Source organism: Narcine bancroftii, chromosome 1 (genome assembly GCF_036971445.1).
Source record: "Narcine bancroftii isolate sNarBan1 chromosome 1, sNarBan1.hap1, whole genome shotgun sequence".
Lineage (NCBI taxonomy): Eukaryota > Metazoa > Chordata > Chondrichthyes > Torpediniformes > Narcinidae > Narcine > Narcine bancroftii.
The window spans coordinates 463,633,511-463,656,352 of record NC_091469.1 but is presented as its reverse complement, the minus strand read 5'-3'; the positions used below and the strand labels follow the sequence as shown (position 1 = coordinate 463,656,352).

Below are 22,842 nucleotides of genomic sequence, written 5' to 3'. Positions count from 1 at the left end.
CAACGTGCTGTTGTATTCATGCTCAATAAACAGCAGTGGGGTAAAATCAAGAGCGACATGATATTGAGGTGGAGAATCGAATTGTCCACCTACAATTACGATATCCTGTACCGGCCCAGGAAACTCAATGAGCCTTCTGATGCCCTATGTCACCAGACCTGTGCCAGCGCACCGACTGACTACTTGCAAGCCCTTCACAATGATTTCTGCCATGCTGGAGTCACCAGGTTCTTCCACTTAACATAGCCAGCAACTTGCCGAACTCCAGCAAAGAGATCAGATCAATGACCAAAACCTGCCAGGTCGGCACAGAGTTCAAACCACACTTCTACCAACCAAACAGAGCACAGATGATAAAAGCCACCCACCCCTTTGAATGCCTGAGTGTCGACTTTAAAAGACCTCTCCCCTCCTCAGACCGCAATGTGTTCTTCCTCAATGTTATTAATGAGTATTCCCATTTTCCATTTGACATTCCCTGCTCTGACATGACAGCTGCCACAGTCATCAAGGCCCTGTGTAGTCTCTTCTCTCTGTTCAGTTTCCCCAACTATATCTATGGCAACCACGGGGGTTCTCTTTTATCTGTGATAAGCTGCACCAGTACCTGCTAGTCAGAGGCCTTGCCACGAGCAGGACCACCAGCTACAACCCCTGGAGGATTGGGCAAGTGGAAAGGGAGAACACAACAGTCTGGAAGGCTGTCCTCCTAGCCTTATAGTCCAGGGAGCATCCACTCTCCCGCTGGCAAGAGGCCCTCCCAGAGGCGCTCCACTCCATCAGGACTCTCTCCTATTGGCTGCCACACCGCATGAACTTATGTTTTCATTTCCCAAGAAATGTGAGACTGTGACCACATTGCCAGTGTGGGTGACGTTCCCCAGGACCCATCCTACTCTGGAAACATGAGGAACTATGGGTCTGACGCTCTGGTCAAAAGGGTCCACCTCCTCCACATCAACCCCCAATATGCCTACGTGGGGTACCGTGATGAGCAGGAGGACACTGACGCTATTAGGGATTTGGTACCCTCAGGGGACCTGGAGACCTTCACAGATCACTCCACACCCCCCTCACCTCAACCCACCCATGATGCACCAGCACCATGGCATATTACATAACCCCCAACAGAGGGCACATCAGACTCATCATCACATACCCACCAGCCCAACGCCAACGATTGCACACAGGTGCCCCAGACTACCCAGATCCCTGCCGCAACCACAGTCCGAATTACAATGGCACAGCAAAAAGCCAGACCACATGATAGACTTAATTTGTAACTGTATCACACCACTTCATCCTGCTGGACTCTTCAAAAAAATAACAAGGGGTGAATGTGATAAACCACTGTATACGTTTGTCTGTTTGGGCACACCTATAGGCCGACTGTGCCCGTAGCTCCTCCACATGCTCCAAAACATTCCACAGCTCCCTGCCCAGTGCAAAACAATTGAGCAGAATGGATGTGTTTTTATTCTACTGAAGTTCATTCAACTTCAGTCTTTTGGAGTTGTTGATGGTGCATCAGTGAGATTCGAACACCTGTCCTGATTGCTAGCGTTATAAAGGTGTTGGGCTGACTGCTAGGCCAACCGTTCTGATAGAAAGTCAATCTATCCATGAGAAAAATAGATGCTGCAAAATAAATCAAAACTGTGACAGATAGTGTTACAGGGTCCAGTTCAGCGCTCATTGAAAGTGACCACGCCACTAGACAGACAGTAGCTTTCAAACTGCCTCCTTAAACTCACATTCCACCTTGAGCAATTCCTATGCTCTGTGATTAGTAAGGGATTGCTTAAGGTGGTATGTGAGTGGGAAGGGATGGTTGAGAATCACCGCTCTATACACAATTGTTATCGAAATATTTTGCTTGAGAAAAATTGTCATTGGCCCATTTTCTTTGGAGTTATGAAACCATGCACATAACAAGTCAATTAGGTACAATTAAAACAGTGGCTTTCAAACTTTTTTCTTTCCACCTTCAGCAATTCCTTACTAATCGCAAAGCCACTTATGGCATAGGGATCGCTGAAGGTGGAAGATGAGTTATGGGGGCAGTTTGAAAGCCACTAAAGAAGGAGTATAGCATGCTTCGATTCATTGTACAGGGCATTGAGTACAAATGTAAGGAAGCCATCTTCCAGCTCTACATACTGCATTTGGAATACGGTGTGCAATTCTGATCATCCCATGGAGGTTTTGGAAACAGGTTTACCAAGAGGTTGCCTGGTTTAGAGCTTATGAGTTATGGGGAGGAACTGTGCAAACTTGTTTTTTTTCAAGCATTGGAGGCTGAGGCTGATAGAAGTTTATAAAATCACAAGAGTCACTGGTCAGGTGGACAATCAGAACCTTTCATGCAGGGTAAATCTGAGAAGACATGCATTAAAGATGGGGGGGAGAAAGTTGAAGGGAGATCTGCTGGCGAAATATTTACACAGAGCCTTGAATGGGCTGCCAGGAGAATTGGCATTTAAGTGGTTTCTGAATGCATACATGAATATGCTTCACTCTGCTGAGGCCAGGGACACCGCCTCCCCCTCGCTTCTGCCCGGACCGGGGCCTCCGCCTGCCTCGCTCGACCGAGGCCGGGGCCGCCACCTCCCCCTCGCTTTTTACATTTTACACCCCAGTTACACAGCAGTAAGAAAGGGTGTGACTCAGTCAACCCCGTCAGAATCCAACTGGGTCCCTGACCTACCTCAGAGGTAGTTAGAGAACCCAATTAAACTTACCAAGGCCATGTCCACAGGTGATTTGCGACCAGGTATGGTCCAACCTAGCGGGGGAGGCAGGCCCATCCAGCCTGGGTAAGAAACCTGCTTAGGAGAAGGCCACTCCGATATAAAACCTACAACCCAAGGACCTCGCTGCCACGTCCCAGCTTGCTTGGCCATGGCACACGAACCATGGGTGAAAAGGGTGGGGCCAGTACTGCACTCACCGCAGTCCACCTAAAAGCTCCTTTGCGCAGGCCCAAGGACAGGTCCACATCCTCCCCCTCCACGTCCTCCCCCTCCACGTCCTCCCCCTCAAAAGATGCTCACTAACTCAAGCTAGCATGCTGGAACATCAGAACCATGCTAGACAAGGCTGACAGCCACCGACCTGAACGTCGGTCTGCCCTCATCGCACATGAACTACTCAGACTTGACATCGACATAGCCGCTCTCAGTGAAGTCCGCCTTGCAGATGTAGGCAGCCTCCAAGAACACGGCGCGGGCTACACACTCTACTGGTCTGGCAAGCCTATGGATGAACGTTGCCTATCTGGTGTAGGCTTCATGGTCAAGAACTCCATTGCCTCCAAACTCGAAAACCTCCCGACAGGCCACTCGGACCGGATCCTGTCCATGCGACTCCCCCTTCAAAACAAGCGTCGCATCACCCTCATCAGTGTTTATGCTCCAACCCTCCAGGCGGAACCAGAAGAAAAGGACAAGTTCTACACTGATCTGTGCAACCTCATTCAACGCACCCCTACAGCCGACGAGGTTGTCATCCTTGGCGACTTCAATGCTCGCGTCGGCAAAGACTCAGAAACCTGGCCAAGAATCCTGGGCAAGCATGGTGTCGGCAAGTGCAATGACAACGGGCGCCTCCTGTTGGAGCTCTGCGCAGAACAGCAGCTTGTTATTACAAACACCCTTTTTCAGCAGAGAGACAGCCTGAAGACTACCTGGATGCATCCCCGATCCAAACACTGGCACCTCCTGGACTACGTCCTGGTGTGAGAAAGAGACAAACGAGATGTGCTCCACACCAGGGTCATGCCCAGCGCGAAATGCCACACTGACCACCGGCTTGTTCGCTGCAAGCTCAACCTTCACATCAAGACAAAGTCCAGGAACAGTAAAGCCCGCAGAAAGAGGTTCAATGTTGGAAACTTGCAGTCAGACGAAGTGAGAGGAAACTGCCAGGCAAACCTCAAAGCAAAGCTCGAGGATGCAATCCGCTTCACGGACTCGTCCCCTGAAACCCTCTGGGATCAGCTGAAGACTGCCATACTGCAATCCACTGAAGAAGTATTGGGCTTCTCCTCCAGGAAAAACAAGGACTGGTTCAATGAAAACAACCAGGATATCCAGGAGCTGCTGGCAAAGAAGCGAGCTGCCCACCAGGCTCACCTTGCAAAGCCGTCCTGGCCAGAGAAGAAACGAGCCTTCCATCGTGCATGCAGCCATCTTCAGCGCAAACTCCGGAAGATCCAAAATGAGTGGTGGACTAGCCTCGACAAACGAACCCAGCTCAGCGCGGACATTGGAGACTTCAGGGGTTTTTACGAGGCTCTAAAGGCTGTGTACGGCCCCTCACCCCAAGTCCAAAGCCCGCTGCGCAGCTCAGATGGCAAGGTCCTCCTCAGCGACAAGATCTCCATCCTCAACCGATGGTCAGAACACTTCCAACCGCTCAGTCCAAGAATCCGCCCTGCTCCAGCTCCCTCAACAGCCCTTAAGGCTTGAGCTGGATGAGGTCCTCACCCGGGAAGAGACATTTAAGGGAATTGAACAACTGAAAAGTGGAAAAGCAGCAGGTATGGATGGAATCCCCCCAGAGGTCTGGAAGGCTGGCGGCAAAACTCTGCATGCCAAACTGCATGAGTTTTTCAAGCTCTGCCTGGGACCAAGGAAAACTGCCTCAGATCCTTCGTGATGCCATCATCATCACCCTGTACAAAAACAAAGGCGAGAAATCAGAATGTTCAAACTACAGGGGAATCACGCTGCTCTCCATTGCAGGCAAAATCTTCGCTAGGATTCTCCTAAATAGAATAATACCTAGTGTCGCCGAAAATGTTCTCCTAGAATCACAGTGCGGCTTTCGCGCAGAGGAACTACTGACATTGTCTTTGCCCTCAGACAGCTCCAAAAAAAGTGCAGAGAACAAAACAAAGGACTCTACATCACCTTTGTTGACCTCACCAAAGCCTTCGACACCGTGAGTAGGAAAGGGCTTTGGCAAATACTAGAGCGCCTCAGATGCCCCCCAAAGTTCCTCAACATGGTTATCCAATTGCACGAAAACCAACACGGTCGGGTCAGATACAGCAATGAACTCTCTGAACCCTTCTCCATAAACAATGGTGTGAAGCAAGGCTGCGTTCTCACACCAACCCTCTTTTCAATCTTCTTCAGCATGATGCTGAACCACGCCATGAAAGACCTCAACAATGAAGACGTTGTTTACATCCGGTACTTCACGGATGGCAGTCTCTTCAATCTGAGGCTCCTGCAAGCTCACACCAAGACACAAGAGCAACTTGTCTGTGAACTACTCTTTGCAGACGATGCTGCTTTAGTTGCCCATTCAGAGCCAGCTCTTCAGCGCTTGACGTCCTGCTTTGCGGAAACTGCCAAAATGTTTGGCCTGGAAGTCAGCCTGAAGAAAACTGAGGTCCTCCATCAGCCAGCTCCCCACCATGACTACCAGCCCCTCCACATCTCCATCGGGCACACAAAACTCAAAATGGTCAACCAGTTTACCTATCTCGGCTGCACCATTTAATCGGATGCAAGGATCGACAACGAAATAGACAACAGACTCGCCAAGGCAAATAGCTCCTTTGGAAGACTACACAAAAGAGTCTGGAAAAACAACCAACTGAAAAACCTCACAAAGATAAGCATATACAGAGCCGTTGCCATACCCAAACTCCTGTTCGGCTCCGAATCATGGGTCCTCTATTGGCATCACCTACGGCTCCTAGTACGCTTCCACCAGCGTTGTCTCCGCTCCATCCTCAACATTCATTGGAGCGACTTCATCTCCAACATCGAAGTAATCGAGATGGCAGAGGCTGACAGCATCAAATCCATGCTGCTGAAGATCCAACTGCACTGGGTAGGTCACGTCTCCAGAATGGAGGACCATCGCCTTCCCAAGATCATGTTATATGGCGAGCTCTCCACTGGCCACAGAGAGAGAGGTGCACAAAAGAAGAGATGCAAGGACTGCCTAAAGAAAGCTCTTGGTGCCTGCCACATTGACCATCACCAGTGGGCTGATATCACCTCAAACTGTGCATCTTGGCACCTCACAGTTCGGCGGGCAGCAACCTCCTTTGAAGAAGACCGCAAAGCCCACCTCACTGTCAAAAGGCAAAGGAGTAAAAACCCAACACCCAACCCCAACCAACCAATTTTCCCCTGCAGCCGCTGCAACCGTGTCTGCCTGTCCCGCATCGGACTTGACAGCCACAAACGAGCCTGCAGCTGACGTGGACATTACCCCTCCATAAATCTTCATCTGCGAAGTCAAGCCAAAGAGAAAAGAGACATGAATATGAAAGGGATGGAGGGATATCAGTCAAGTGCAAGCAGGAGAGTGCTCGATTGATTTGGGCCTCATGATCCACACAGACACAGGAAATAAAGGGTCTATTCTTTGTTCTCATGTCCATACCATGTAAATTAATGAAAATTACTGCAGCTCCTGCCACATTGACCACCGCCAGTGGGCTGATATCGCCTCAAACCGTGCATCTTGGTGCCTCACAGTTCGGCGGGCAGCATCCTCCTTTGAAGAAGACCGCAGAGCCCACCTCACTGACCAAAGACAAAGTGGGAAAAACCCAACACCCAACCCCATCCAACCAATTTTCCCTTGCAACCGCTGCAACCGTGTCTGCCTGTCCCGCATCGGACTTGTCAGCCACAAACAAGCCTGCAGCTGACATGGACATTACCCCTCCATAAATCTTCGTCCGCGAAGCCAAGCCAAAGAAGAAAAAAAGAACAACCCCTTCAAAGTGCAACAGCTTGAATCAAGAGGGTAGGGAAATCAAGAACCAGAAAGCATCACTTTAAAAGGAAAGGGGAAAAATTTAAAAGGCATCTTAGTATCACCTTCTTCACATATTCACGTACCTGGACATAAATGTTTTGGAGCAATATAGTTAGAGTGCAGGTAAGTGCGACTAAGCATAAGAAATTTGAGCTGAAGGGCCTGTTTCCAAACTGTAAAATTCTATGAATCTTGGAGGGAAATCACAAAGCTGCTGTCCCCAGAGTCTCTTGCCTGGGACTTGTCTCAGTGTTTTTTTCTTAAAATCAGGTATGATTATACAGTGTATCAATGAATACCAATTTACAGGAGAAACACAATTGCAAGGTTAGTGATTTGGTACCCTCAGGGGCCCTGGAGACTTTCACAGATCACTCCATACACCCCTCACCTTAACCCACCCATGATGCACCAGCACCATGGCATATTACATCACCCCCAACATGCTCATGCACAGCCAAGTCAAGGCCAGCCACAGCACTTTATATTCCATCCAATTTCTGCTCATGCCCTCCCCTCTTTGCCTTATCCCTCTGTCTCCTTTCCTCCATTTTCTCTCCCCTTCCCTTCCTTCTCTTTTCAAAGAGCTACCCTTGACCCTACCACCTATCACTTCATCTTTTTTCTCTTCTATCCTCCCACCTATATCCACCTATGACCTCTTATCTGATACCTTCCTCCCTTCTCTCCTCGCCTCCCTCCCCACATCTTTGTATTCATGTGTCTACCTGTTTTTATTTCGTGTACATGACCAAGGGTCCAGGCCTGAAATGTTAGATACCCTTTAATTTCCTATGGATGGTGTGTGACCTGCAGACTTTTTCCAGCACTTTTGTGCATTGCACTTAATCCCAGCATCTGCAGACGTCCTTCTTTAACCAGAACTATCAAGGCAGGAGTCATTCACAACATTGATTCCCATCCTGCACCATGTTAGGCAATCCACTCAGTCACATTTCTTGCTTTCTCCCCAAATACATGCATACCTTTGCTTCAAATATTCATTCAGAGACAAATCTGCAACCACCACAATTTCAGACAGTCCAATGCCATTCATAATTAGGCCCAGATTCCTGTGTAGTTACATATTTGTCTTGCATGGTTGACTTAATTGAACTACGGCAAAAAAAATTGCTAAGTTCCTTCTTTTATTATTAAGGATCTTCAACTCATTGAAGAGATGTAAAGAGAGGTGAGCAGAAGTTTGGTCACATTGGAATATTGTAAGGAATGACTTCGGGGAGGAGTGAAGGATTGGAGAGGAATTGTATAAGCTCGGAGGCAAAGCAGCTAAGATCAGCGCCATGAGATGTAGAGCCAGAGAAACTGAGGAACAAAGGGTTTTTTTTATTTTTTTTGTTTTTAACTCTCTGAACCATGCTGACCAAAATACACACAAACATTTCCCTCTTGAATATACACAGTGTCATTTTCTCCCCTTTTCCCCCCTCCCTTCCCTCCCTCCTTCACTCTCCCCCCCTCCCCACCCACTCAACGTTCAACATATATGATACATTAAACCCATTAAACAATGTCATCACACAATGAAAATAAACAAGAAATTTGTGTCTTCAACTTTTACATACTGGGTCAGTTCATTTCGTTTTCTTCTCCTTCTGTCCACCACCTAAAAAGGAACAAAGGATTGAGAAGGTTTTGAAGGTGGAAAGGAGCCAGGTGGAAAGCATAGATTTGAAACAAGGGGCAAAATGTATCCATCATTTTAATACAGGAGGTGTGCAAATCAATGAGCATCGGGCTAACTTACAATATAAAATGTCACAAAGCTTTAAAAATTAAAATGTTTCATTTCCACAGAAACCCTTCACTCCATGGACTACAATGGTTCAAGAAGAAAAGTTACCACTGAGGTTGATAATAAATGTCAGAAAGCTTCTCCCCAATGAATAATGCAACCCCCCTCCCCCACCTTCTTCCCTTGATAACCTCGGTCGCATCTGTCCCTCTGGAACAATGAGCTGCCAGTCCTGCCCTCTCTCAACCAAATGTTATTAATAGCTGCAACATCATGGTTCCATGTACTAATACAGGTTCGGAGCTCATGATACTCATTTTTCATTATGCTCCCTGTATAAAATAAGTACACTTCAGACCATCATTCCTGCTGTGCTCATTATCCTGGCGCTGCTTTTTCTTGACATGAGACTTATTTGACCCACTTCCTTTGGTGTGGGTAGTGAAGCTCTGGGATTGCCTGTTCACCTCGAGGCTCACAGGTTATTAAAGGTGTTACTGACATTACAAATAGTCGTTTGACTTTATGGGCTTTAAATAAAATAAAAATTGTATATGCTGACAGAAGGGACATGCACATTGTGGATGGAATTTCATAAAGAAACATTAGAAGACATTATAATCTTAAAAGGACCTGAAAATGTATCACTATTAATCTGAAAGTGGCAGGGCATATTATCAGAGTATTTTGTAAAAAAAATACTGGGAATCTGGGATTCATGAATAGGACAAAAGCAGGGATGTCATATTGAACTGGTACAAAAACTTTAGGTCACAGCAAGACTATTGCACCTGATTTTTGTCACCACACTTGAGGGAGGAAGTCAAAGTCCTTGGGAAGGATTTATTAGAACTGTTCTAGAAATGAGAAGTTTCAGCTATAAAATGTGACTGGTGAAGCTGGGATGGTTATTTATGGAGCAAAGAAGGATGACAGAGGTTGTACAGAAACACAACGTCATTACTGATTTAAATCAGCTACTCTCAACAGGTGCCTTGCACCCCCTCGCCCCTCCCCCCTCCCCAACGCAAGGGTCAAAGACTGATTTTCTTTATTTTTTTGTAATATAGTTAAGAGGAGAGAAGTACGGAAGAAACCAACTAAACGACTGCTTCACAGGGAAGGAGACAAATCAACTTTGAGCAAAATCCTAAGGGGGGTGGTGGGGGGGAGGGGGGGGGAGGGCCATAGACAAAAAAAAAGGGCTGAGAATGCCTAGTTTAGAAAAGGTGAACAAATGGAAAATGCTCCCATTAGCTGATGGTTCAAGGAATGAGAGCTCTAGACGGGGCTGGCACAGATGGTAATATCTCTACATAGTTGTGCAGGACCTGAATAATCTGGTTCATTCTGGGAATGGACACTGTAGCACCCATAAGTGCTGGAAACTCTCAGCAAGTCATATAACATCCATGAGAAATGAAAAATAGTCAATGTTTGGGCCTGAAAAGTTGTCTGCCTTTTACTTCCTATAGATGCTGCATGACCTGCTGTACTTCTTATGAACTTTAGTGTACAGGTACTCCTCTTCCTGCGACCTATGCGACCTTTAGTGTACAGGTACTCCTCGACCTGCGACCTATGTGACTTGTGTCCATCTGCACATATGACCTGTTACAGGTTATATTATTGTTATGGTTAAATATGTCTTTAAAAGAGATAGATTGTGAGGGGTTTAGTGTAGGTCACCACAAACAAAAGAAATCTCATTTAAAATGCAAGAGCTTTGCTAAGCTAAACATTCAGACAATGAAACTGCTTTGGAATTTGCAAAAGGAGATGCAAATTGGAACAAAGTCCGGGTTGAAAGGCTGATACGATCTTTCAAAGATTGGATTTGGAGCCTTGGGAGAAGTATTTGGTTTTTACAAGCCGAGGAAAAACAAATAGGATTCTTCTCTGAGAGAGAAAGGGAGAGGAGTAAGTTCTACAGCAACAGTTAAGGCTGCAGGCTTGTTGAAAGACCCCATTTTGAAGAGGGGTTGTGAGTTCTGAGCTCAGCCTGTTCATAGAAACATAGAAACATAGAAGATAGGAGTAGGAGTAGGTCATTCGACCCTTCGAGCCTGCTCCACCATTCAACGAGATCATGGCTGATCTTAAAGTTCAGTACCCAGTCCCTGCCTTCTCTCCGTAACCTTTAATACCCTTATACTGAAGAAATATATCTAATTCCCTCTTAAATATATTTAATGAACCTGCCTCTACTGCCCTCTGTGGCAATGAATTCCACAGATTCACCACCCTCTGGGTCAAGAAATTCCTCCTCATCTCAATCCTAAATGGTTTGCCTATTATCCTCAAACCATGGCCCCGGGTTCTGGATTTTCCCATCCTTGGAAACATCCCATCTGCATCCATTCTGTCCAGTCTTGCCAGAATTTTATATGTCTCTATGAGATCCCCTCTCAATCTTCGAAACTCCAGTGAGTACAATCCCAATTTGCTCAATCTTTCCTCATAAGTCATTCCTGCCATTCCAGGTATCAGCCTGGTGAATCGCCTCTGCACTCCCTCCATTGCAAGAACATCCTTCCTTAGATAAGGTGACCAAAACTGCACACAATACTCCAGGTGGGGTCTCACCAAGGCTCTGTACAGCTGCAGTAAGGTATCCTTGTTCCTAGACTCAAACCCTCTTGATATGAAGGCCAACATACCATTTGCCTTTTTAACTGCCTGCTGTACCTGCATGCTCGCCTTCAGAGACTGGTGTACAAGTATCCCTAGGTCTCTCTGCACTTCCCCATCTCTTAATCTATTGCCATTCAAATAGTAATCTACCCTCCGGTTTGTATTACCAAAGTGGATAACCTCACATTTAACCACATTGTAGTGCATTTGCCATGTATCTGCCCAGTCCCTCAATTTATCAAAATTACACTGGAGCTTCCTGACCCCCTCTTCCGTGCACACAACCTCTCCTAGCTTAGTGTCATCTGCAAATTTGGAGATATTACATCCAATCCCCTCATCCAGATCATTAATGTAAATTGTGAACAGCTGGGGTCCCAGTACAGATCCCTGTGGCACCCCGCTGGTCACCGCCTGCCACTCAGAAAACGAGCCATTTATCCCAACTCTCTGTCTTCTACCTGCTAGCCAGTTCTCAATCCACATCAATACTTTGCCCCCAATCCCATGAGCCTTGATTTTCTAAGCCAGTCGTTTATGCGGGTCCTTATCGAAGGCCTTTTGGAAGTCCAGGTACACCACATCCACTGGCTCTCCTCCATCTATTTTACCTGTCACCATCTCAAAGAATTCCAATAGATTTGTCAAGCACGATTTACCTTTTGTAAATCCATGTTGACTCCTTCCGATCCCTTCTCTGCTGGTCATATGCTCCGCTATTACATCCTTAATAATGGATTCCATCATTTTGCCCACTACTGATGTAAGGCTCACCAGCCTATTATTCCCCGCTTTTTCTCTACCCCCCTTTTTATATAGTGGGGTAACATTAGCTACCCTCCAATCGATGGGCACTGATCCTGAGTCTTATAGTCCTTATAGTCCTTATAGTCCTTACAAGAGCAAATGTCTAGCTAGAGTGTGTCTCCTGATATAAGGGAAGCAAGAGGAACTCTGTGGTGACCTGGAAGAAGAGGTTATCATTTGGAAAATCCATGATGGGACAAGTTTCTTCAGCAAGACAGTGAAGTGACTGATTGGAGGAAATCAGTTTGTGTGAGTCCCATAAGCAAAAATAATCTCTCTGAAATCAACAAGAGCCTTCCTGAGCAGTAACCATTCAACTTTAAACACCAGAGCCTGGTAAAGTTTCATAAATTTAACTTCTGCGCACAGTATAAGAAATCCCTGATACCAGTGAACTTGGAGAAGTGAGAAATGAATGATTGAACAATGAAACAAACATCTTCCCTGAACGTATACACATTATTTACACATACGCTTAGAATTAGAAGGTGTTAAGTTTGGTTAAGTTAATAGTAATAAGTTAAAGTTTGATCCTGTTTTTATTTTTAAAGAAAATTAAAAGCAACTTGTTTAAGTAACCATTGCCTTGGTGAATTTCTGTTGCTGCTGTGTTTTGGACTCCTCTGGGCTCGTAACAGGCCGAAAAATTTTAAGAAGATAAAGAAAAAATACAAAATTTGGATTATGTTGTATTTGACAAAGTGTTACAGGGATACAGGGCACATAAGAGTCAAAATGTTCATATTTACCTTGTAACTCGGCATCCCATGGTCTGAAGGCTGAGCATGGCCATCTTGATTCCTGGGCACACCTGTTGGCGCATGTGCAGTAGGTTTGCATATTGAAGTCAGTTGGTGCATGCAGGAGAGTTAAGGCCACAAATTCAAATTCGTTAGGGCACTTTACTCTTGCACTTGTGCCAACCGTACTCCAATACGGAAAACCACTGCGCATGCGACAACTGAAGACTCGTGCATGCGCAAACGGAAGACTTGTGCACTTGCATAGGGATCAAGGTGGCCACTCTCAACCTAAGGACTCTGGGACTCCAAAACGCCACCCAACAAGGTAAGCATGGACCAGAATGTTGAAAGATTTGCCAAGGTTGATTGTCAAATCCTCAATGAAAAACAAAGATTTGATTAAAACGTTTGTTTTAAGACTTCGGTACTCCACATGCACAGCAAAATTCCAACTTATTGAAATATGATGAATCCATCGTTCCCAATTACAGTCAAAAGTTGGGGTGTACCAGTATTGCACTGCACCATGGCATCTGCAGATTTTCTTGTTTACCCCCTAGGAATGAAAACTAGTGGGTTACTGTCAAATACATTGAATAAGATACCAATCAGAAAAGCATCGAACATGACAGACCCTTTTGCCCACAACCTTGTGCCAACTTATGTAAACCTACTCCACAACAATCCAATTTTTCCCTACCTTACCCCCATAACCCTCTATTTTTCTCACATACATTAATAAACTGTGAACCGATTAACCAATAGCCCAGTAAAATAAATAAATTTCATTATATTAAAAGGAAATAGCTCATTTCCATCTTCATTGTTGTTTGCAATATTTAAGATGTCATGTCGCATTAGAATTCACAATTACAATTAGCTCATGTTTCCCAAGTGTTTTGATATGATCTCAAAGGAAGATGAATGGATGAGCTAGTGTTATTTGGATGATTCAAAGTACAGGCCATCAATTTAGTAGGAAGTTATGTTCAGAATATAAATCTCAGAAGTCCTAATATAGTTGCTTTTCTTTTACTTAAAAGTCTTCGCAACAATCTATAAAGGAGTAAAACATAATCAGAGAGTCACCACAACACTGTCACAATTATGAGTAAGATTCAATTAAATTTTAAATTTAAATTTTGACGTACAGCACGGTAACAGGATGTTTCGGCCCACGAGTCCGTCTTGCCCAAATTCACCAAAATAACCTACGTTTCTAACAAGGGGAGGAAACCAGATCCCCCAGAAAAAAATCCACGGAGACACAGGGAGAACGCACAAAATCGTTACAGACAGGGCAGGATTTGAACCCCGGTCCCGATCGCTGGCGCTTCAACAGTGTTGCGCCATCCGCTACATCGACTATGTTGCCCGTGATGTATGTGTTCTTGTAGCACTGAAGAATTCTTCTCGCTGATCAAAGCATCATGATAAGATATAAGACAGAGAAGTGGAATTAGGCCATTTGAGTCTGCCCTATCATTCCATCATGGCTAATTGACTTGTGGCCACTGGAATCACAGTGAACATGACAAGATAACCACACAAGGCATTTCTAGAATGATTCAAAGGATTTACTCTCCATCACCCACGCAACCTTTTGAAAGCTCGACACGCACTGATGCCATCACACACTGACATCACATAGCCGGTTCGATGCATCCTGGGAGTTGTAGTTCCACCATAGTGCCGCTATACTGTCCTTTTTGACCCTCATTCTCTTTCCTTTTCCCCATGACTTCTGATATTCTTTCTAACCAAGAATCCATTTACTTCTGTCTTTAATATATCAAGGCCTCCATAGTCATCTGCAGATACCACAGATTCACCAGCCTCTGGGAAAAGAAATTCCTCCTCATCTCTGTTCTAAAAGGATGCTTTTGTATTCTGAGACTGTGTCCTCTGGTCCCAGACCCCCACCGTCACCTCCACCAAGCAAGCATCCTATCATATCCCTCCTATCCAGGCCTTTCAGTATTCGATAGGTTTCAATAGATCCCCAATCATTCTTCTAAATTACAGTGAGTACAGGCCCAGAGCCATCAAATGCTCCTCATATGATAACCCTTTCTTTCCAGGGTGATTCTCGTGATCTCCTCTGGACCCTCCCCAGTGCTATCATGTCATTCCGAAGTTAAGGTGCTCAAAACTGCTCACAATATTTCAAGTGCCGTCTGACATAGCGGTCTGGTGAAATCCAGTGCTGCCCGTAAGGAGTTTGTAGGTTCTCGCTATGACCTGCATGGGAATACTCTGGGTCCTCCAGTTTAGACCAACCCTCCAAAATGTACATGGTTGATCGGTAAATTGGTTGTAATTGATCTTTTGCCTCCCCTCCCTTCTTAAAAAGAGGAGTGACATTTGCAATTTTCCAGGCTTCTCAAGCCATTCCAGAATCCAGTGATTCTTTTATATATTTTACTCCTAATGCCTCCACAATGCTATTAATAGTAGTGGATAGAAAAATAAATGAATTTGTTTCACTTTTTTTTAACTGTGCATCTGCTTATGTATATATGCAATAGCTTGGTCAAGCAAATGTAATCAGATGGAACCAGTGAAAATGGATACAGTTGGAAGAGTTACCATAAGTACTTACATTTATTGCTTTTTATCTGCCTGTGGGGATAATGAACAATTATACTCAATGGTATATTTCCTGATCCAAGGGGGAAAAAAAATTTCTCACATTTTCAATTTGCTTTGCACAAATTCAGAACATTGCAAACTATTTCAGACAAGCTTCGCAAGCAAGATGTACAGTAGCCAGCTTTGTGCATAGCCAATCCTTACAAACATTACCAAGATAAGTGGGCTGACGACTGAATGCTTTATTCAAGGGACTTGGAAACCATGAAAGACTCCATGCTTTTCTGTCAAATATGCGAAGAGAGAGAAAAAATTTTGAAACTTTGAACTCTGCAGCATTCTTAGTCTTTTTCTTTTAGTAGTGCTTTTAGGACTGATGATAACTTGCTTCCATTCCAAGGGCCCTGATGAGGTCAAGTAGGCTACGACCACAGATCGGATAGGAAGTCATGAAAAATAAAGGTCTGCAGACACCGTCATTAAAGTAAAAGCAAAATGCTGGAGAAACTCAGCAGGTCACAGTGTACTTTACATAGCAAAGATTAAGTACAGTCAAATGCTCCGAGAGCTCAGTGGCTAGAGCAGTGGTCTTGCAGAACAGGGGTCGCGAGTTCGTTCCTCGCTGGGGCCTCATTTCTGTGAGGAGGGCTTGGCAAAAGTGGCGACACTGTCTTCCTGGACGGGAGAAAAAGTTAAAGAATTTCATGTATGTTGTTATGAGCCCAGAGGACCCAAAAACCAGGCAGCAATAGATATTTGCCAACAAAGTTGTTTTTAATTATCTTTACACATGAAAACAGAATTACACTTTAACTTATCACTATAGTCTTAACTAACCTAACTTAACCCCCTTATAATTCTAAGTGCACGTGTATGTAATGTGTGTGCAAGTTCAGAAAAGTTCTTTGGTTCACAGTCCAATCTCATTTCTCATTTCTCCAAGTTCACTGGTTGCAGGCAATTCTTATACTCTGCACAGAATTTAACATTTATCAAGTTCAGCAGGCTTTGGTGTTTGAAAGGTAAATGGTTACCAATCAGGAAGGTTCTTGTCGGTTTTCAGAGAGAGATTTGTTGTTCGCTGGATACCCACAACTGATTCCTTTTTCATCAGCCACTTCAGTGTCTTGCCAAAGAAACTTGCCTCCTCAGGGTTCCCCAGATGATAACCTCTTTCTTTCAGGTCACCGCAGAGTTCCTTTTTGTTTCTCTTATTTCAAGTGAAACATTATACAGCCAACTCTTTCCTCTTGCATGAACCACAAGGGCTTTGACCAGGCTGAACTAATCACTCACAACCCATCTTCCAAATAGGGTTTTCCACAAGCTTGCCAGCTTATCCTGTTCCAGTCCCAGCTGCTGCTGCTGACTGTAAAACTACAGAACTGAATCCCCCCCCCTCTCTCTCTCTCTCTCTCTCTCTCTCTCTTTCAGAGAAAAAGCCTGTTTGACTCTCTCTGCTTCCAAAACCACATGACCCTCTTAGAACAGCAAATTTCACTCCAGACAGTCTCCCGCTCTGACAAGTTCTTTCATCTGTTGCCTTTTTGTAAACAACAATCCATTAGTGAAGTTTCTTTGGTATTTTCCAAAGCTTTTGCAAAGGCTCTTGGTGCTGATATGTCCTTCATTAGCAGAGCTCCAGTATTTTAAATAAGATCTGTTTTAAAGTGTTTGTACGTGACCTAAACTAAAAAACATTCCCCAATTTACCTCCCAAAAAGTTATCTATATACAATACCAACACAATATAATCTGTCACAATGTTACATTTTAAATGTAGCATTACTTGTCAATAATAGAACCTTTACCTTTAATGTTTATGATCATCAGATTCTACAAGTACAACCTGACGAAATGGCATTCTCTATTTCTTGGTGAAAAACATGCAGACAAACAACCTGACAAAACACATGTACATACAGACAAACAATACATATGAAGGATATATATTCATCTATAGAAATAAATAAATACTATTTCCTGAATATGAAAGTCTCAGATGGTTAAAAGAACTAGACATACAGCTTGGTAACAGGCCATTTTGGCCAACGAGCCTGTGCTGCCCCATTTACACCCAATTAACCTACAGCCCCACCATGTTTCGAATGGTGGGGGACAGAGGGAGAATGTACAAACTCCTTAAAGACGGCACAGGATTTGAACCTCGGTCCGGATCGCTGGCTCTGTAAAGGCATTGCGCAAACCACTACGCCAAACACGCCACCCATGAGCAGTTCCTTTGGTCATTCAGCATTCTCACTGCCTGTGGAAAGAAGCTGTTCCTCAGCTTGGTGATGCTGGCTCCTGCACCTCTTTCCCAAAGGGAGCAGCTGAAAGATGCTGTGGGCAGGTGAAAAGGGTCCTCAATGAACTTGCGTGCCCTCTTCAGACAATGATCCCGGTAGTTCACATCAATCAATGGGGAGGGACACTCCATTGATAAAGATACATAGCCGATATTTAGGGCTAGAGCCCTTCATCAAGGTCTGAGCAAAATGTAGGCAGGCATCCAAACAAAATGGTGGAGAGAGGAAAGGCAGAGGGAGGACCACAGTCCCACAGGCAGGAGGTACTAGATGAATAAGAGAAGGAGGGCACAGCAGTAAATGGAGGAGGGGTTGGTGGTGAATGGAGAGGGAAGGGGAAGAGAGCTGGAAGAAAGAAGACAGTAGGATGGGAAAGAGAAGGAGAATAAGGAGTGGGCTCGCAGAAACCAGAGACATTGATGATAATGCTATCTGGTTGGAGAGTGCCCAGACAAAATATTAGGGTTGTTTCTCCAATTTCCGGGAAACCTTAATTTGACAGTGCATGAGACCATGAACTAGCATGTCAGCACACAAGTTGGGTGCTGAATTGAAATGGTTGGCCACTGGAAGATCCCTTTCATTGATGCGGACAGAGCGAAGATGCTCAGTGAAGTGATCTCCCAGACTGAGTCCAGTCAGTCTGATGTAGGGGAGGCCACCACTGGAGCAGCAAATGCAGTAGAAGACTCCCGCAGATTCACTAGTGAAGTGATGCTTCACTTGGAACGACTGTTTGGGGCCCCAAATGGTGATTGGGGGGGTGGGTATGGACACATGTGATACAGGGTAAGGTGCCAAGGAAAGGGAAGAGTGAATGAGGGAGTCATAGAGAGAGCAGTCCCTAAAGAAGGTGGACAAGGGAGGAGAGGGAAAGATGTGTCTGATGGTAGGTGAATGATATTATGGAGGATAATGTGTTGGATGGAGAGGCAGTGGGGTGGTAAGTGAGGTCAAGGGGAATCTTGTTTTTGTTGCATCTGGGTAGATGAGCAGAATATGTAGGAGATAGGTAAGGGTTGAGTTGATGGTAATGGAGCGAAACCAGGTTTTTGGAAGAAGGAGGACATCTCGGAAAAGGAAGGTATCTGGGATAGGAAGTGCCAGGTGAAAATGTGCACTAATTTCTTGAATTACTTTGGACATCTGTGTGCTCAATGGTATTCACCATCAACTGCAGTATATCCTATTCTCACCACGTTAATCTGCATCAGACTAGTCTTCTATTTTTGAGGTGATAGCTGTGTTCAAATCTCCCTCCAGGACACATAGTGAGGAAGTCGCACAGGAAGGAAATCGACCATTCTAGTTTCATGTTAATTACATTTTCCAGCTTTTGTCCCAGACCTTTCAATGCCTTGGCAATTTGAGTTCTCATCTGACCCCTCCTCATCCTGGCTAGTCTCACTGTGCTTTTACGACGTTGCTGCCCAGCAGTCAACTCAGCATAAAGCCAAAAAGCTCTGGAGCATGGTAATGGGCCATTTGGCCCAACACATTCATACCATCCAGGTTTCCCATCAAGACTAGTCCCATTTATGCTTGGCCCATATCCATCCAACCTGTCCCTATCAGTGCATGCGTCCAAATGTCTTTAAACTTCCTTTTTAACATTAACTTTTACCACTTCTTCCTGCTTTAATCTCAGATAATCTCTAATTTAAGTCCAGCAACTTCATCTCCACTCTTTCACCAATTTTATTGTCACCTGCAAGTTCACTAACCATGCTGATGACATTCTCATTCAGATTGTGAATAAAAACTGGGCATTTGTCACAGGTCTTCAGGCTGGAAAGTAAACTTTCATCATCACCCTTTGTCTCCTCTTACAAATCCACCCTATTGGTAGGCTTCCCCTGGATCCCATGTGATTCATTGGACCAATCTACTAGGCAGAACCTTATTAGAGTCATTGCTAACGTCCTCTGCGCTGCCCAATCAATTTTGGTCACCTCTTCCAAAGGCTATCAATTCAAGAACCTTATATCCACTTGGCCGATAAATCCCTAGTTATTTTAATGGAGATAATTTTGCACGAGTGTGTGGAAGCTACTTAATTACCCATCCATAACATCCCCACCCCCTATTTTAACCATGTCCAATAACTTGCTCAAGCCTTCATCCAGTGAATAATTTGGTTGAGCCAAGGTATCTTATGGTTTATTGTACTCACAAAAACAATATATTAAAAAACTTAAAAAGAACAGGTATCCCTCATTCTCCAGAAGTAGAGAATTCCTGTGAAACCTTTTATAAGCCGAAAATGGTGTAAAGCAAAGAAGCAATTACTATAATTCATATGGGAACATTTTTGGAGCATTCCCAGACCCACAAAATAACCCACCAAATCATACCAAATAACACATAAAACCTAAAATAATTCCAACATAAAGTAAAAGCCTACATAATGGAAATAATGTACGTACAGTGTCGTTTCACATCAAAATCGGGAAGACAGCGAACACACTGGAAGGCTGAGAGGTGGTGGTAATGATGGTCTGTGCGGCTGAGTTGTCAGAGGTTGGGGTGGTTGGTGGTACAGGACACTGTGGTGTAGGAGAGGGAGGAAGAGGGTCATGTACTTTTCAGAACAGTGGTGGCTTGATGCTGAGTGTAGTTCCCGGGGAAGGAGCTTCATGGCGCCACTCTCGCTGCTCGGGGTGCCTTTTTAGGTAATAGCAAAAATCCTCCAGATTTCTTTCAGTTAGTGAAAACAGGTCCTAATATAAGTCTTTCGTAAAGCGAACATTGAAAAAGTGGGGATACCTGTAATCTTCTGCCAAATTTGATGTCTGAGTCACGCCAAACCAGAGAAGGCAAATTTGACACAAACAGATGAGAAAGCTGAGTGGAACTGGATCCTCTGCACTTCAACAAAAAAAAAGACTCACTTCCCTCCTAATATAAAATAAGGGCAAAATTAAAATGGGTGACATATTAATCTCAGGCACCTATTGTTATCCAACTTCCATTTTTTAAAACTCCATGAGGTTTTTTATGAGTGAATACTAAGATCCGATTTTATTTCTGAGGCTAACAAAATTCATCTGGTAGCTTCGTCCTCAGAACTTACCGCTTGGCTTCTGTGTGAAATGAAGCCAATCTATCGCAATTATCTCACTAATGACAGTTTTCATCTACAGCCAGTGAAGATATTAGCGTGACACATGCAATCTCATTAACTCATTTCCCTTGGCTTTGATACAGCAGCTTCCACTGGACACAATATATCTGTGACATTTTAAATGCTGAAGGAAGATTTCATTTGTCTGTTAATAACACATATTTGATACAATAGTGGTATGTTGATGACGAATTTTGAAATATTGTTCAGTGGAAATTCTTTTCTTCGGTTATATTATCCCAAAACAGTGAGAAAGAGAGAAAAAAAATCACAAGAGCTACCAACAGAATGTGTGATCAACATGGACCTAATTTACATATATTAGGCTCGCAAGCATGACGAGATAATTTGTTTCATTGATAATGATTAGGGGATGGATCCTGCTAAAAAGCTGGTTAAGACTCAACTCTATCGCTTCAAATGGTGATACTGGATTGTTCATGTCTGAGAGTGACTTAATATTTTCTGCAAACGATGAAACACCAATGATGCAATAAAAACACGGCGTTGCATTGGAGAGACAGTCAGGATTCTCTCCTCAACTAACTGGAGCAGCATTTCAACTCAAAGATTTGACTCCGAGTGGAGAGTGGATTGTGTGCCCTGGCAGATCTACCACCTTTGATATTGTTAAGAAGTTAACTCAAAACTTGGAGCTGAAATTCCATGAGTTCAGAAGAAATTGTTCTTCTTTCTTAAGTGCAATAAAGAACTTAATTTTATTTTCACCCCAAGAAGCCCAAATAGGCCCATTAATTTTGGCATCAGAAATGAACGTTCATGATAGCCACATAAGACAAAACGGGGGTGGCCAATCTTTTAATTTTCAATTTTTAATTTAGACATATAGCATGGTAACAAGCCATTTTGGTCCACGAGGACATACTGGGGGTGTAGGTTTGTTGGGCAGCATGGACTCCTGGGCCAAAAAGGCCTGTTACAGTGGTGTATGTTTAAGTTAAAAATTAAAAGATTGGCATTGGAACAACACAAGGCCAAGCAACTATTGGTCTCAAAATAGCCCGTTAAATCCTATAAAAGTGGTCGGAATTCCAAGACTAATTAAGCAAAGTTTTGATAGACAGAGGCCAAAAATACATCCACAGTTTTGAGCATATGAGAACTTGGCATATTACTTCAAACCCCATACAGTAGTGGCTTCCTTGCATGAAGAGGATGCTGGGCACTTATTAGCATAGTTTGTGTGAAATATTCATCAATATTCTAATAAAAAATTTGCATATGCTGCAAATCTCAAGTTGTGAAGAACGATCCATCAAAGTGAAAATCACTCGGGGAAGGTGAAGATGGGAAACCAGCCTCTCGTTTAAGGAACACCCTCAGTACTTTCCACCACTGGACTTGAGTTTCCACCCCTTCCTGCATTGCAAAATGATGATTCCCTTTTTGACGATTCCGTTTATTCTTTCATCTCCCCTTACCTTATTTTCCTCTGATTGCATAAAGAATACAACACCTGTAATTTTACCTCATCTCTTCCCACCATCCAAATATCTAAAGTCATTCAAGATAAAGCACTTCTTCCTATTGAAGGTATTGTATTTGGGGCCTACAATCTCACCTTTTCAGTCACTACTCTCAGCTGAGCTGTTCAAGTACAGTGACAATACTGGCATTGACCTGACAATGTGGAAAATTGCTCTGTTGGGAGAAGAAAGGGGAATGTACGGTCGGTGCAGAGCACCCCTATGGCTGTTCCCCTCAAAAATAAATATACTGTTTGAAAACTGTTGGGGAGGCAGGGGGTTGAACAACCAAGGACAAGTGGGAGTGGAGAACTCTCTGACACTAAGTCTGGCACTTCAACTCAGAAGGGAAGGAGAAAGAAGATGACAGTTATAGTGATTAAGGATTTGATAGTGGAACAGAGAGCAGGTTCTGTGAACAAGATCACAACCCACCAATGGTATGTTGCTTCCCAGGTGCCAGGGTCTGAAGAGGACTCAGATTCAGTCCATAGCATTCTCAGGTAGGAGAGCGGGCAGCCTGATGTCATGGTCCACATTGCATCTATGACATAGATAGTAAAAAGGGTGAGGTCATAAAAAGGGAATATAGGGACTTAGG

General features: G+C 44.2%; 1 long non-coding RNA gene across 2 annotated transcripts in view; it reads right to left on the bottom strand.

Annotated features, from left to right (window-relative positions):
• The window catches only part of LOC138753770 (uncharacterized), a 62,869-nt gene extending 40,105 nt beyond the window's left edge, over nt 1-22,764 (bottom strand). Inside the window, exons 1-2 of one of the 2 annotated variants that reach the window (XR_011351422.1) lie at nt 22,677-22,764; nt 8,376-8,416 (exon numbers count right to left, since the gene is read on the bottom strand). This is a non-coding gene — a long non-coding RNA (uncharacterized lncRNA). Of the gene's footprint in view, nt 1-8,375; nt 8,417-15,548; nt 15,997-22,676 lie in introns of those variants that run through there. The other variant, XR_011351418.1, reaches the window with a different exon arrangement.
• Between the last annotated feature and the right edge of the window lie 78 nt (nt 22,765-22,842).